The sequence below is a fragment of the Scardinius erythrophthalmus genome (genome assembly GCF_964197995.2).
Source record: "Scardinius erythrophthalmus genome assembly, chromosome: 7".
NCBI classification, from domain to species: domain Eukaryota; kingdom Metazoa; phylum Chordata; class Actinopteri; order Cypriniformes; family Leuciscidae; genus Scardinius; species Scardinius erythrophthalmus.
In genome coordinates, this window is record NC_138227.1 from 38,624,306 (window position 1) to 38,642,360 (window position 18,055).

Here is an 18,055-nt window from a genome sequence, read left to right on the forward strand (position 1 = left end):
TACTCAGATACACGGACTTAGCCAAATCGGCCCATAGGTGGCGCTACAGCGACCAAAAGCGCGAAACTGCTCAGAACTCCTAGACCGTATGTCGTAGACTCAAGTGTCTTATATCATTGGAAAGCTGGATGCCTGACGAACAAAACGTATATCTCCGATTTCATTTCCGCCATGATAGATTTTCCGCCATTTTGAATTTTGCCAAAAACCTACTTTTGCAAACTAGTCCTAGGTTTTTCGCCCGATCGGAACCAAACCAGTACAGAAATGTTCTCTGGAGTCTGAATATCAATAATTATCGAAAAAACGTTGAAATTTCGATTCACGGACGCTAAAGGGCGCCAAAACGTACGTTGTGGGAGGGGCCTATTTTACTAAAATGGCTATAACTCCAGAAGTAAATGAGGTATCTTCACCAACCTCGGTACACATGTGTAAGAGGTCAATCTGAGGTCACAGTAAAAAAATCGCGGCGATTGGCCACATGGTGGCGCTATAACATGACAAAAACATAAAACAGGCTTTAACCACCTGACCGTTAGTCCGATTGACTTGAAAATTGGTATGCAGTGTCTTGGCCCAAGGTGTCATGTATGTCTATGAGGACATTGGTGTATCTCAAAAAACATGGCCGCCATCGGCCAATGAAGTTTGAGCACCTATTAGACAAGGTTAACGGAGGCCGATCGGAACGAAATTCGATGGGCATGTTCAACTCATAGCCCTAGAGGTCTGTAAGAATTTTGAAAGAAATCGGCCACTAGTTGGCGCTAACGAGTTTTACGGCTCTGTAATCACGTGGTGTTACACTTATTGTCACAAAATGCATATCATTTGATAGATCTGCTCATGCTGAACAACATTGCCTCAAGAACCATTGCTGTCAATCAAATCGTTCATTAATTATTTGCGAATATGTTAAAAACCTACTTTTGCGAACTAGTCCCTGGTTTTTCGCCCGATTGGAACCAGACCAGTCTAGGACAATTCTCTGGACTCTCCTGATCAATAATTATCGAAAAAAAGTTGAACTTTTGAATTTTTCGTATGGCTATAATTGGGTCATAAAGAAAATGGGCGTGGCAAAATGCACTCAAAAGCTTATAAATCCTAAACGAAAACTCAGAACTTCACGAAAATTGGTGAGCATATGTGCCATAACATTCTAAACAAGCATGCCAAATTTCATGTTGATCGGACCATAGGTGGCGCTATAACTGTTAAAAAGGTTTGAAAACCATATATTTCCTATGGTAAATTGCCTGTATTGGCTGTAAATGGACTTTTCCATCTATTATTTCAGTGGTTAAAAGCTTTCTAAATAAAACTTAATGTCTTAAATGCTTATGTGCTTAAAGGCCTTAAATGCTTGAACCCCGATAAATGCTGCTTGCAGCTTTAATTATTATTATTATTATTAGGGGTTCAAGCACGAAGTGCTGAAACCCTATTGTAATTGTACTGATTTTTAGGGGTTCAAGCACGAAGTGCTGAAACCCTATTGTAATTGTACTGATTTTTATTATTAGGGGTTCAAGCACGAAGTGCTGAAACCCTATTGTAATTGTGCTGATTTTTATTAGGGGTTCAAGCACGAAGTGCTGAAACCCTATTGTAATTGTGCTGATTTTTATTATTATTATTATTATTATTATTCTGCCGTAAAACGCATCGTGCAGCCCAAACCGTAAGAGCTGGAACTTTGAAACTTTGACAGATGGTAGTACAAAAATCGAGGAAAGGTTCAGAGATTATGACCCCGATTGGCCCATAGGTGGCGCTATAACAACCAAAAGCGCGAAACTGCTCATAACTCCTAGACCGTATGGCGTAGACTCAAGTGTCTTATATCATTGGAAAGCTGGATGCCTGACGAACAAAACGTATATCTCCGATTTTATTTCCGCCATGATAGATTTTCCGCCATTTTGAATTTTGTCAAAAATCTACTTTTGCGAACTAGTCCCTGGTTTTTTGCCCGATTGGAACCAAACTAGTGCAGAAATGTTCTCTGGAGACTGAATATCAATAATTATCGAAAAAAAGTGGAAATTTCGATTCACGGTCGCTAAGGGGCGCCAAAACGTACGTTGTGGGAGGGGCCTATTTTACTAAAATGGCTATAACTCCCGATGTAAATGAGGTATCTTCACCAAACTTGGTACACATGTGTATGAGCTTACTCTGGGGTCACAGTAAAAAAATCGCGACGATTGGCCTCATGGTGGCGCTATAAAATGAAAAAAACATAAAACAGGCTATAACCACCTGACCGTTAGTCCGATTGACTTGAAAATTGGTATGCAGTGTCTTGGTCCAAGGTGCCATGTATGTGTATGAGGACATTGGCGTATCTCAAAAAACATGGCCGCCATCGGCCAACGAAGTTTGAGCACCTATTAGACAAGGTTAACGGAGGCCGATCGGAACGAAACTCAATGGGCATGTTCGGCTCATGGCCCTAAAGGTCTGTAAGAATTTTGAAAGAAATCGGCCACTAGTTGGCGCTAACGAGTTTTACGGCTCTGTAATCACGTGGTGTTACAAATATCCACACAATATGCATATCATTTGATAGATCTCCTCATCCTGAACAACTTTGCCTCAAGAACCATTGCTGTCAATCAAACTGTTCATTAATTATTCATTAATATGTTAAAAACCTACTTTTGCGAACTAGTCCTAGGTTTTTTGCCCGATCGGAACCAGACCAGTGTAGGACAATTCTCTGGACTCTCTAGATCAATAATTATCAAAAAAAAGTTGAACTTTTGCATTTGGATGGCTGTAATAGGGTCATTTATAAAACGGGCGTGTCAAAATACATTAAAAAGCCTATAAATCCTAAATAAAAACTCAGAACTTCACAAAAATTGGTCAGCATATGTGACATAACATCATTAACAAGCATGAAAAATTCTATGGAGATCGGACGATAGTTGGCGCTATAACTGTTAAAACGCTTTAAAACCATATATTTCCTATGGTAAATTGCCTGTATTTGCTGTAAATGATGTCTTCTATCTTTTATCATATAATGTTCATATCATAATGTTCAAAACCAGTGCAGCACAATTCTCTGAACTCTCTAGATCAATAATTATCAGAAAAAAAGTTTAACTTCTTCAAAAGGTGATTTTATATGAATATAATGACATATTAAGCCAATAAGTGGTATTTTACTGCCCCCTGCTGTCATTTCATCATACTACTCCCTAATATTGTTATAAAATTCATATTTAGACTTTTTAAAATCATTATTTTAACATTTACAATCACATTTTGTCAAAACTCATCTATTGAGTATTACTATTGACAATTGTGTTACACTGAGATATGGAAATGGACGAAAGTAAATGAATGAAATGAAACGAAAGTATAACGGCATTTAAGCCACGCCCCCGAATACAAATCCATTCATAACTCGAAAACGGAAAGTCGTTGCGCGCTCAAATTTTGATGGTGAGGACCTCTCCGGGCTCTTGATCGAAACGTGTCGTCGCGGGCCTCGGGAGCGCGCCCCCCGCGCATCGCGAATCCGCGGGACCCCCGATTTTGAACGGCCATTACTCCCGACCCAGACCACCCCGAACATTGTGTGAGAGCTCGTTGGAAAGGGCGCGTCCTTGGCTAGCTTCGATTCAAATGTGGTGTTATTTGCCCTGGGCATTCCAGAGATAATAGCCCGAACAGATATGCCTTATAACAGTCATAACTCCCAGCCCCAATCGCCCAAAAACACATTGATGGTCTCATTCAACAGGGCTCCTCAAGCACTATCTATGCTCTGAGTTTCAGAATTTTTCGCCTTTTGGTTCCTGAGATATAAGTAAAAAAACAAATTCCCATTCATTCAAACACTTCAACTGTAAAATGTAAGCTATAATACCACTGTTGTCCACTAGAGGGAGCAGCAGGATTACGCATGATCTTTTAATTCGCTTCAGTATTGGAAATAAACAAATGCTTTAAGAAGCAATCTTTTTTATTATGATGTTTTTTTTATTATTATGATATTTGTATATATTTTATTTTTTTTTATTATGATTATGAACGGTTTGATTGACATTAGTGATTCTTGAGGCAAAGTTGTTCAAGATGAGGAGATGAAGATATTTTCACAATATCACATCCTAAAAACATTGAAAACATATTTGTCTTTGTGTGTGTGTGTGTGTGTGTGTGTGTGTGTGTGTGTGTGTGTGTGTGTGTGTGTGTGTGTGGGTTTGTGTGTGTGTCTGTGTGTGTGTAAGCATGCTTAATGGAAAGAACATGAAGAAACTGCTTTGTTTTACTGGTGGATAAAAAAGTATTTCAAATGAAAGTGAGTCAATTAGTGGTCTTCTACTGCCCTCTGCAGGACATTCTACTTAATAAAATATTTTCATCTGTGCTTTTGCATTAGTTTTTGGACTATATCAAATTACTTGCATGAAAATCACCTATTATAACACAGTCATGTTTTGTCAAAGTTTATCACTTCATTTTTACTGAGCTCTCAGTTTGAACAATTCTGCCTCTCAGTGATTAATTTGAAATCTGAAAATGGTGTTATACAGAGGAGATTTGCAATTATCATTTTGTTACCTATCTTTTATTTTAAATATCTCCATCTACAACAAAATGTGTGTGCATGTGTGTGTTCAAGCATGGTTAGTGTATTAAGTATTATTGTTTAAGTATTATTGTTTTCATTTACATTTTAACCACCAGAAGAAGAACACTCATTGGTTCATTCTGCTCACTAAAATATTATTTTTAATTTTTTTTTCCATTTGAAATATTGTTTAAACTTAATAAAATCATTAAAATAACATTTCAAATCATATTTTGTCTGTTTATAAATCCCACAGACTCACATTGGCTGCAATACTAATGTTTTTGTAAAACACAGACCTGATAGTCTAATCTGTGTGTATTGTGCATATATTATTGATATTATTACTATTGCAAATCATGTTATTGTAACTCATATCTTAATAGAATATTATTTGTAATTTTAATTCTTTATTTCTTAAGTGTTTTTTTTTATGATTACTACAGATATTATCACCAAAGATATCAACTACACCTTCACTTTTAGTATTGACACGCTGCACACACAGCACAATCACACACTCACTAATGCATTCAAATAAATGTAATCTTACTGTGCTACTTTATTTGTACATGATTAGAATGAACAGAAATCTAAGACTATTTTTCTTCTTTTGTTAAAGCCATTTCAGACTCCAAGTAAGCATTATATTACTAATCATCTATTTTACAGGTGCCATACAATTGAAAACTGTATTTATCTTGGCATAGTTGAATGATAAGAGTTCTGGACATGGAACTGACATACCGTGAGCCTCAAACACCATTGTTTCCTCCTTCTTGTGTAAATCTCCTGTTTGCAAAAGACCGCTGAAAAATGAGTGAATCCCACCATAACACCGACTGTGACGTTGGAGTCAGGATCATTAATATTTATACCCCCCAAATTTGCATTTTCCAGTCCATGTTCTAGGCCAGGCAGTGTTAATGTGGACCTGCACAGCCGAATCATCAGAAGATCTGCAGGTATTGTGAAGAAGCAAGCAAGGACAATAGTGAAAATGGCAGATCATGGATATAAATGTTATGTCTGAGGCTGTGCTGTGGATTTGAGAACTTTTCATTCCCTTCCCACAAAACTGTCAACAGGCATGGTTGATGTTTACAACAGGATACCTCACCATTTTAATTCAAAGCTGTTAGTTTGCTCTTAACGGAGGCCGATCAGAACGAAACTCGATGGGCATGTTCGACTCGTGGCCCTAGAGGTCTGTAAGAATTTTGAAAAATCAGCCACTAGTTGACGCTAACAGGTTTTACGGCTATGTAATCACGTGATGCATATCATTTGATAGATCTCCTCATACTGAACAACTTTGCCTCAAGAACTACTGCTGTCAATCAATTTGTTCATTAAATACTTGCTATTATGTTAAAAACCTACTTTTGCGAACTAGTCCTAGGTTTTTCGCCCGATCGGAAATATACCAGTGCAGTACAATTCTCTGGAAGCTCTAGATTATTAATTATATAAAAAACTTTAACTTTACCCATTGGGTAGCCATAACAGGATCATTTAGAAAATGGGTATGGCAAAAAACACTCAAAAGCCTGTAAATCCTAAACAAAAACTCAGACAACTCACTAGACTGCCTTATGTGCTTAAAGACCCTAAATGCTTGAACCCCGCTAAATGCTGCTTGCAGCTTTAATTATTATTATTATTATTATTATTCTGCCGTAAAACGCATCGTGCAGCCCAAACCGTAAGGGCTAGAGCTTTGAAACTTTGCCATATGGTAGTACAAAAATCGAGGAGAGGTTATCAAATTATGACCCCGATTGGCCCATAGGTGGCGCTATAGCAACCAAAAGCGCGAAACTGCTCATAACTCCTAGACCGTAAGTCATAGACTCAAGTGTCTTATATCATTGGAAAGCTGGACGCCTGACGAACAAAACGTATATCTCCGATTTTATTTCCGCCATGATAGATTTTCCGCCATTTTGAATTTTGTCGAAAATCTACTTTTGCGAACTAGTCCCTGGTTTTTTGCCCGATCGGAACCAAACCAGTGCAGAATTGTTCTCTGGAGTCTGAATATCAATAATTATCAAAAAAAAGTTGAAATTTCGATTCACGGTCGCTAGGGGGTGCAAAATTAACGTTGTGGGAGGAGCCTATTTTACTAAAATGGCTATAACTCCAGAAGTAAAAGAGGTATTTTAACCAAACCTGGTACACATGTGTAAGACGTCAATATGAGGTCACGGTAAAAAAATCGCGGCGATTGGTCACATGGTGGCGCTATAACATGAAAAAAACATAAAACAGGCTATAACCACCTGACCGTTAGTCCGATTGACTTGAAAATTGGTATGCAGTGTCTTGGTCCAAGGTGCCATGTATGTCTATGAGGACATTGGTGTATCTCAAAAAACATGGCCGCCATCGGCCAATGAAGTTTGAGCACCTATTAGACAAGGTTAACGGAGGCCTATCGGAACGAAACTCGGTGGGCATGTTCGACTCATGGCCCTAGAGGTCTGTAAGAATTTTAAAAGAAATCGGCCACTAGTTGGCGCTAACGAGTTTTATGGCTCTGTAATCACGTGGTGTTACACTTATTGTCACAAAATGCATACCATTTGATAGATCTCCTCTTGTTGAACAACTTTGCCTCAAGAACCATTGCTGTCAATCAAACCGTTCATTAAATATTCGTAATTATGTTAAAAACCTACTTTTGCGAACTAGTCCTAGGTTTTTCGCCCGATCAGAACCAAACGAGTCTAGGACAATTCTATGGACTCTCAAGATCAATAATTATCAAAAAAAAGTTGAACTTTTGCATTTTTCGCATGGGTATATTGGGTCATAAAGAAAATGGGCGTGGCAAAATGCACTCAAAAGCCTATAAATCCTAAACAAAAACTCAGAACTTCACGAAAATTGGTGAGCTTATGTGCCATAACATCATTAACAAGCATGCAAAATTTCATGGAGATCGGACTATAGATGGTGCTATAACTGTTAAAAAGCTTTAAAAAACACATATTTCCTATGGTAAATTGCCTGTATTGGCTGTAAATGGACTTTTCCATCTATTATTTCAGTGGTTAAAAGCTTTCTAAATAAATCTTAATGTCTTAAATGCTTATGTGCCTAAAGGCCTTAAATGCTTGAACCCCGATAAATGCTGCTTGTTAGGGGTTCAAGCACGAAGTGCTGAAACCCTATTGTAATTGTGCTGATTTTTATTATTATTAGGGGTTCAAGCACGAAGTGCTGAAACCCTATTGTAATTGTGCTGATTTTTATTATTAGGGGTTCAAGCATGAAATGCTGAAACCCTATTGTAATTGTAAGGATTCGTAAAACGCATCGCGCAGGACAAACCGTAAGGCCTAGAGACTTGAAACCTGGCCAGATGGTAGGCCTCAATTTGGGGACAACCTATCAGAGTATGACCCCGATTGGCCCATAGGTGGCGCTACAGCAACCAAAAGTTCAAAATCGCTCATATCTCTTAGACCGTTTGTCCCAGGATCAAGTGTCTTATATCGTTGGAATCCTTGGCTCAAGGCGGACAAAATGGATATCTCCGATTTGGATGTAGGCAGGGAAAATTTTCTGCTATGTTGACTTTTGTCCATAACCTACTTTTGCGAACTAGTCCCTGGTTTTTTGCCCGATCGGAACCAAACCAGTCTAGGACAATTCTCTGGACTCTCTAGATCAATAATTATCAAAAAAAAGTTGAACTTTGGCATTTGCGTGGCTGTAACAGGGTCATTTAGAAAAGGGGCGTGGCAAAATACGCTCAAAAGCCTATAAATCCCAAAGGAAAACTCAGAACTTCACCAAAATTGATGAGCATATGTGTCAGAACATGGTGAGGAAGCATGCAGAGTTTCATGGAGATCGGACCATAGGTGGCGCTATAACTGGCAAAAAGCCTTCATTCTTATTAGGGGTTCAAGCATGAAATGCTGAAACCCTATTGTAATTGTAAGGATTCGTAAAACGCATCGCGCAGGACAAACCGTAAGGCCTAGAGACTTGAAACCTGGCCAGATGGTAGGCCTCAATTTGGGGACAACCTATCAGAGTATGACCCCGATTGGCCCATAGGTGGCGCTACAGCAACCAAAAGTTCAAAATCGCTCATATCTCTTAGACCGTTTGTCCCAGGATCAAGTGTCTTATATCGTTGGAATCCTTGGCTCAAGGCGGACAAAATGGCTATCTCCGATTTGGATGTAGGCAGGGAAAATTTTCTGCTATGTTGACTTTTGTCCATAACCTACTTTTGCGAACTAGTCCCTGGTTTTTTGCCCGATCGGAACCAAACCAGTCTAGGACAATTCTCTGGACTCTCTAGATCAATAATTATCAAAAAAAAAGTTGAACTTTGGCATTTGCGTGGCTGTAACAGGGTCATTTAGAAAAGGGGCGTGGCAAAATACGCTCAAAAGCCTATAAATCCCAAAGGAAAACTCAGAACTTCACCAAAATTGATGAGCATATGTGTCAGAACATGGTGAGGAAGCATGCAGAGTTTCATGGAGATCGGACCATAGGTGGCGCTATAACTGGCAAAAAGCCTTCATTCTTATTAGGGGTTCAAGCATGAAATGCTGAAACCCTATTGTAATTGTAAGGATTCGTAAAACGCATCGCGCAGGACAAACCGTAAGGCCTAGAGACTTGAAACCTGGCCAGATGGTAGGCCTCAATTTGGGGACAACCTATCAGAGTATGACCCCGATTGGCCCATAGGTGGCGCTACAGCAACCAAAAGTTCAAAATCGCTCATATCTCTTAGACCGTTTGTCCCAGGATCAAGTGTCTTATATCGTTGGAATCCTTGGCTCAAGGCGGACAAAATGGCTATCTCCGATTTGGATGTAGGCAGGGAAAATTTTCTGCTATGTTGACTTTTGTCCATAACCTACTTTTGCGAACTAGTCCCTGGTTTTTTGCCCGATCGGAACCAAACCAGTCTAGGACAATTCTCTGGACTCTCTAGATCAATAATTATCAAAAAAAAGTTGAACTTTGGCATTTGCGTGGCTGTAACAGGGTCATTTAGAAAAGGGGCGTGGCAAAATACGCTCAAAAGCCTATAAATCCCAAAGGAAAACTCAGAACTTCACCAAAATTGATGAGCATATGTGTCAGAACATGGTGAGGAAGCATGCAGAGTTTCATGGAGATCGGACCATAGGTGGCGCTATAACTGGCAAAAAGCCTTCATTCTTATTAGGGGTTCAAGCATGAAATGCTGAAACCCTATTGTAATTGTAAGGATTCGTAAAACGCATCGCGCAGGACAAACCGTAAGGCCTAGAGACTTGAAACCTGGCCAGATGGTAGGCCTCAATTTGGGGACAACCTATCAGAGTATGACCCCGATTGGCCCATAGGTGGCGCTACAGCAACCAAAAGTTCAAAATCGCTCATATCTCTTAGACCGTTTGTCCCAGGATCAAGTGTCTTATATCGTTGGAATCCTTGGCTCAAGGCGGACAAAATGGCTATCTCCGATTTGGATGTAGGCAGGGAAAATTTTCTGCTATGTTGACTTTTGTCCATAACCTACTTTTGCGAACTAGTCCCTGGTTTTTTGCCCGATCGGAACCAAACCAGTCTAGGACAATTCTCTGGACTCTCTAGATCAATAATTATCAAAAAAAAGTTGAACTTTGGCATTTGCGTGGCTGTAACAGGGTCATTTAGAAAAGGGGCGTGGCAAAATACGCTCAAAAGCCTATAAATCCCAAAGGAAAACTCAGAACTTCACCAAAATTGATGAGCATATGTGTCAGAACATGGTGAGGAAGCATGCAGAGTTTCATGGAGATCGGACCATAGGTGGCGCTATAACTGGCAAAAAGCCTTCATTCTTATTAGGGGTTCAAGCATGAAATGCTGAAACCCTATTGTAATTGTAAGGATTCGTAAAACGCATCGCGCAGGACAAACCGTAAGGCCTAGAGACTTGAAACCTGGCCAGATGGTAGGCCTCAATTTGGGGACAACCTATCAGAGTATGACCCCGATTGGCCCATAGGTGGCGCTACAGCAACCAAAAGTTCAAAATCGCTCATATCTCTTAGACCGTTTGTCCCAGGATCAAGTGTCTTATATCGTTGGAATCCTTGGCTCAAGGCGGACAAAATGGCTATCTCCGATTTGGATGTAGGCAGGGAAAATTTTCTGCTATGTTGACTTTTGTCCATAACCTACTTTTGCGAACTAGTCCCTGGTTTTTTGCCCGATCGGAACCAAACCAGTCTAGGACAATTCTCTGGACTCTCTAGATCAATAATTATCAAAAAAAAGTTGAACTTTGGCATTTGCGTGGCTGTAACAGGGTCATTTAGAAAAGGGGCGTGGCAAAATACGCTCAAAAGCCTATAAATCCCAAAGGAAAACTCAGAACTTCACCAAAATTGATGAGCATATGTGTCAGAACATGGTGAGGAAGCATGCAGAGTTTCATGGAGATCGGACCATAGGTGGCGCTATAACTGGCAAAAAGCCTTCATTCTTATTAGGGGTTCAAGCATGAAATGCTGAAACCCTATTGTAATTGTAAGGATTCGTAAAACGCATCGCGCAGGACAAACCGTAAGGCCTAGAGACTTGAAACCTGGCCAGATGGTAGGCCTCAATTTGGGGACAACCTATCAGAGTATGACCCCGATTGGCCCATAGGTGGCGCTACAGCAACCAAAAGTTCAAAATCGCTCATATCTCTTAGACCGTTTGTCCCAGGATCAAGTGTCTTATATCGTTGGAATCCTTGGCTCAAGGCGGACAAAATGGCTATCTCCGATTTGGATGTAGGCAGGGAAAATTTTCTGCTATGTTGACTTTTGTCCATAACCTACTTTTGCGAACTAGTCCCTGGTTTTTTGCCCGATCGGAACCAAACCAGTCTAGGACAATTCTCTGGACTCTCTAGATCAATAATTATCAAAAAAAAGTTGAACTTTGGCATTTGCGTGGCTGTAACAGGGTCATTTAGAAAAGGGGCGTGGCAAAATACGCTCAAAAGCCTATAAATCCCAAAGGAAAACTCAGAACTTCACCAAAATTGATGAGCATATGTGTCAGAACATGGTGAGGAAGCATGCAGAGTTTCATGGAGATCGGACCATAGGTGGCGCTATAACTGGCAAAAAGCCTTCATTCTTATTAGGGGTTCAAGCATGAAATGCTGAAACCCTATTGTAATTGTAAGGATTCGTAAAACGCATCGCGCAGGACAAACCGTAAGGCCTAGAGACTTGAAACCTGGCCAGATGGTAGGCCTCAATTTGGGGACAACCTATCAGAGTATGACCCCGATTGGCCCATAGGTGGCGCTACAGCAACCAAAAGTTCAAAATCGCTCATATCTCTTAGACCGTTTGTCCCAGGATCAAGTGTCTTATATCGTTGGAATCCTTGGCTCAAGGCGGACAAAATGGCTATCTCCGATTTGGATGTAGGCAGGGAAAATTTTCTGCTATGTTGACTTTTGTCCATAACCTACTTTTGCGAACTAGTCCCTGGTTTTTTGCCCGATCGGAACCAAACCAGTCTAGGACAATTCTCTGGACTCTCTAGATCAATAATTATCAAAAAAAAGTTGAACTTTGGCATTTGCGTGGCTGTAACAGGGTCATTTAGAAAAGGGGCGTGGCAAAATACGCTCAAAAGCCTATAAATCCCAAAGGAAAACTCAGAACTTCACCAAAATTGATGAGCATATGTGTCAGAACATGGTGAGGAAGCATGCAGAGTTTCATGGAGATCGGACCATAGGTGGCGCTATAACTGGCAAAAAGCCTTCATTCTTATTAGGGGTTCAAGCATGAAATGCTGAAACCCTATTGTAATTGTAAGGATTCGTAAAACGCATCGCGCAGGACAAACCGTAAGGCCTAGAGACTTGAAACCTGGCCAGATGGTAGGCCTCAATTTGGGGACAACCTATCAGAGTATGACCCCGATTGGCCCACAGGTGGCGCTACAGCAACCAAAAGTTCAAAATCGCTCATATCTCTTAGACCGTTTGTCCCAGGATCAAGTGTCTTATATCGTTGGAATCCTTGGCTCAAGCCGGACAAAATGGCTATCTCCGATTTGCTCGCCCTTCGGGCGCCAATTTTGAGTAAATTGCATTTTTTTGAAAAACCTATTTTTGCGAACTTCTCCTAGGTTTTTTGCCCGATCGGAACCAAACCACTGCAAGAATATTCTCTGGAGGCTGACAATCAGTAATCATCCCAAAAATTCAAAATTTCAATTAACGGTCGATAAGGGGAACCAAAATATTTGATGGCACCAGGGCCACTTTTACTAAAACGGTTATAAATTGTGAACAGAAAGAGATTTTTTTGCTAAACTTGGGATACATCTTCCTGAGCTCAATCTGAGATCACTTGAAAAAAATGCCAACAATTGTCCACTTGGTGGCACTATAAAACGGTTATAACTTGTGAACGGAAAGAGATATTTTCGCAAAACTTGGGACACATGTTCATGAGCTCATTCTGAGGTCACGTGAAAAAAATCATGACAATTGGCCACTTGGTGGCACTATAAAATGGTTATAACTTGTGAGCGGAAAGAGATATTTTCGCTAAACTTGGGACACGTTCATAAGCTCAATCTGAGTTGACATGAAAAAAATCGTGACAATTGGCCACTTGGTGGCGCTATAACAGTGAAAAAAATCATAACAATTGCTATAAGCGCACCCAACTGTTAGTCTACTGAAAATTTGGCACGCAGTGTCTTTGTCCAGGGTGCCATGATAGTCTATGAGAACATTGGTGTATCTCAAAAAACTCAGTATACGTCATTGGCACAATGCCTTGAAGGAGCCTTAGAAGTTTCAAGCCAGTGTTTTTTCACAGGAGTGACCTCCTAAGACTCCTGAATCCTTGCCGAGTCCAACAATACCAAACATGACAGGTTTCGCCCATAGACTGTAAAAAATATGGACAAAGCGTCTGTGACGTCACCCATAGACTTTCTGCAGAACGGTTTTGAAGCCTTTTATGGGGGGTATGGGCGGCGCCATCTTGGAAAATCTTGGGAAATCCTAACCCCGCCCACCTTCTGACGCAGCGCGCGTCACTCAGCTCGCTCTGCTACTCCGGTTATCTCTGTGTATATTTTAGGCAACGAAATATGTTATAAAACACCATACTAACTCTTTTCGTTTTCATTTAAAGAAATCTTAATATTATAGCCACACAAATGTGGTTCAGGCAACGCGTATTGATTATATTCACTGCACATAGTTTGCATATTTATAAAAAAAACTAAATATAAAACACAAACCTGCCTCTTTTCGTTTTAAATATAATATAAAAATATTAAACATTTTAATATGGTCCAGGCAATATGTGCATTTGTACTAAACAACAGATTTTGCAGTAAACAACATATAGATCATCTTCGTTGTGTTAAAATTTAAAATGACAAAACTCAACCCAGTCTCTTTTTGTTAAATTTCAGTTGTGTCAATATTAGCCATTATAAAAGTATAAGTAAAAGGTATAAGAAGCTATACAAATAAAGCAAACAATTCAGTCAAACACACAAAGTCAGCGCTCGATCTAGTCTAACAATACAACAGTAAAGTTAAATAGTTTATAAAGTTATGAAACTTCCCCTCAGCAAAAACGATTGGCCAGGGAACAAATTATAGTTTCACGAAACCAAAAATCGCCCGTTGGATATAGACAAGATGAATTATATCTCATGTTTAACCACTACAGAGACCCCAGTGTCAGCGGCGAACGACTAGCCGAGGAAAAGCTGTTCCAGGCAGGGTACATGCGCCGAGCGCCCGGTCATCATCGCTGGATCTCACAACTGGATAAAATTTTCATAAATCTTTAAATAAACCACAGATTTGAGCTTTAAACAACTACATTCTCGCCTGAAAAACTCTTAAAACTACATTTCATGATACAGAAACCGTAGTATTATATTTCAACTGTGTTAAAAAATGGCGCTTCTTATGTTGTCATTCTCCTTGGCGCAGCCTAAGCTGTCAATCAAGCTGTCAATCAAAGTTAACCACGCCCTTATTTGTCATACATTTTATATCTAAATACTATCTAAACTAACGAGTTAGAAAAAAATTCACTACCCTCGCCATTGTCAGGCACTCGGAACCTATCGAAAAATACAATAAAAGTCCATGGGACCAACCTGTAAAAACATGAATTTATGCTGTGAAAACGGACATTTTAACATGGGGGCTATGGACATTTGCTCCCTTTTGGGACCTTCCCCTAGCAGATTTTCGATGTATTGCAGTTTTTCGCACTTCCGGGTAGGCTTCATTTTTCAGATGAGAATGTTGCCCCTTGGTTTCGCCTTATGGTTTTTGTAAGTGTCATTTAGAGCTTTAAAAAATTGTGGTTATCTTCAAAGCCGTTAGTCCGATCAAGACAAAAAAAAAAAAAAAAGCTAAACAATAACACCAAAATGTTAAAATTATGATAGGGACTGACAAAAAAAATAATTATATCCAATCAATTTCACCCATGGATCATTTTGATGCTCTCACATGTTTGAAACGAACAATTGATGGATTGTGATGAAATTTGTTTTAAATTGGGACTGGCGAATCCCTGTCCGTAGAGCTAGTAAGTCCCGCCCATCCGTAAAACCCCACTGGACCTCTAGGTTGAAAAATCGTCAATGCAAGTGAATGTAAGAAAATAATTATTTTCCGGTTCAGTTTGAATTGTGCCATGAATGTGAACATACGTTGTCTGTGAATTTTTTATATAATTTTTCATGTTACGAGTTTGACAGTATATTGTATGATTCTTTGGCTAGCAGTTGTGGAAAAGACATAATGAGAAAGACTACATGTCGCCTATGTGACGTCACCCGATAACACATTTTTCCTTCCACTTGTCAAATCACGGTGCTAATGCTGCGATAATCTATGGAGACAGATCGAGATGCCTGTGTGTTTTGTACCCAAATGTCACCATTCAAACCAAATGGGTTGTTCTTTCTTCAGATTCCCGTCTGATGTAAAAACTAGTTGTAGTCCACAAAGTGCTCTCACACAAAGTCTAACCGTATCAAACTTCTACCCGCTAAATTGTAGCATTCTTCACACGAAAAATTATATTAAAAATTCACAGACAACATATGTTCACATTCATGCCAAAATTCAAACGAGACCAGAAAATAATTATTTTCTCACATTCACTTGCATTGACGATTTTTCAACCTAGAGGTCCAGTGGGGTTAGCGGAAGGGGCGGGACTTACCAGCTCTATACTGTCAATGACCGTTTGCAAAGACCCGCCCACTTTAGTTACTGTTGCTATGTCTGACAAGCGACGCCACTCTCACACCACACCAAGTTCTCACGCAGTGAAAAATACACTGCGGATCAGAGAGGATACTGCGCGCTGACAGACAAGTACTTTTGATATGAAACAAAGTCTCACCTTTCAAATGTAGTCATTTTTTAGAGACATTTAAACAATAAATACCGTTTTGTGACTCTTTAATGTGTCTGACAGATCGCTGTAGACTCGAGGCTCAGTTAAAGCTGCTCGTGAACCGATCATCTCTTCCTTCTAGTTAATTTATAGCATTAAAATAAACATAAATGAACATATAAGGAATGTTGTTTTAAAGTGCTATGACGTCAGTACACTTTGTTTTTCAAATTGAAATCCTCCAATGTTAATCTACTAACTCTCCTGACTGCTTTGTTGGACAAAATGGCGGATTATGATTAGTCAGATCGCCTGTCATTCAAACTCCATGCGAAGGGTCAATTGAGAATGCCCATGCTCACAATCCTGATCTAATCGACAACTTTGCAGTTGCACATAGGAAAGCCCGGAAAATCCCACTATAATGTAAGAGAGCATCTTTTTTATGTATTTGGACCTAGGCCTAACAATGTGTTATCGTGCGCTGACACCATGTTTTTTTTTTTTTTTTTTTTTTTTTTTTTTGAGGCTACTCCTGATTTTGTTAGTCATCTCATCTCTTATATGCTGTGTATGATCATATCCTGCCCTATTCATGGTAGCCTACTTGCAGACATTGCGTCATCAATATCATTAATTGCGTCATCATACTTAAGGGCCCAGTGTTGACTGGTTACGCCACTGAATATAATTGTCTAAACTCCTTATCAAAATTACATATTTACAACAAATTTGACACATATATATGGGCACACTTTGAGTACTACTAATAAAAGTGGTGGAGATCAGGCAAGACTGTAAGAAGACTCAGGCAAAAAGGTGCTATAACTGTAAAAACGCTTTAAAACCATTTATTTCCTATGGTAAACTGCCTGTATTGGCTGTAAATTGACTTTTTCATCTATGATGACAGTTGTTAAATGCTTGCTAAATAAAACTTAATGTCTTTTGATGCTTGTGAGCTTAAAGGCCTTAAAGGCCTTAAATGCTTGAACCCCGATAAATGCTGCTTGCAGCTTTAATTATTATTATTATTATTCCGCCGTAAAACGCATCGTGCAGCCCAAACCGTAAGAGCTGGAACTTTGAAACTTTGACAGATGGTAGTACAAAAATCGAGGAAAGGTTCAGAGATTATGACCCCGATTGGCCCATAGGTGGCGCTATAGCAACCAAAAGCGCGAAACTGTTCATAACTCCTAGACCGTATGTCGTAGACTCAAGTGTCTTATATCATTGGAAAGCTGGATGCCTGACGAACAAAACGTATATCTCCGATTTCATTTCCGCCATGATAGATTTTCCGCCATTTTGAATTTTGTCAAAAACCTACTTTTGCGAACTAGTCCCTGGTTTTTTGCCCGATTGGAACCAAACCAGTGCAGAAATGTTCTCTGGAGTCTGAATATCAATAATTATCGAAAAAAAGTGGAAATTTCGATTCACGGTCGCTAAGGGGCGCCAAAACGTACGTTGTGGGAGGGGCCTATTTTACTAAAATGGCTATAACTCCCGATGTAAATGAGGTATCTTCACCAAACTTGGTACACATGTGTATGAGTTCAATCTGGGGTCACAGTAAAAAAATCGCGACGATTGGCCTCATGGTGGCGCTATAAAATGAAAAAAACATAAAACAGGCTATAACCACCTGACCGTTAGTCCGATTGACTTGAAAATTGGTATGCAGTGTCTTGGTCCAAGGTGCCATGTATGTGTATGAGGACATTGGCGTATCTCAAAAAACATGGCCGCCATCGGCCAATGAAGTTTGAGCACCTATTAGACAAGGTTAACGGAGGCCGATCGGAACGAAACTCAATGGGCATGTTCGGCTCATGGCCCTAGAGGTCTGTAAGAATTTTGAAAGAAATCGGCCACTAGTTGGCGCTAATGAGTTTTATGGCTCTGTAATCACGTGGTGTTACACTTATCATCACAAAATGCATATCATTTGATAGATCTGCTTATGCTGAACAACTTTGCCTCTAGAACCATTGCTGTCAATCAAACAGTTTATTAATTATTCACGAAT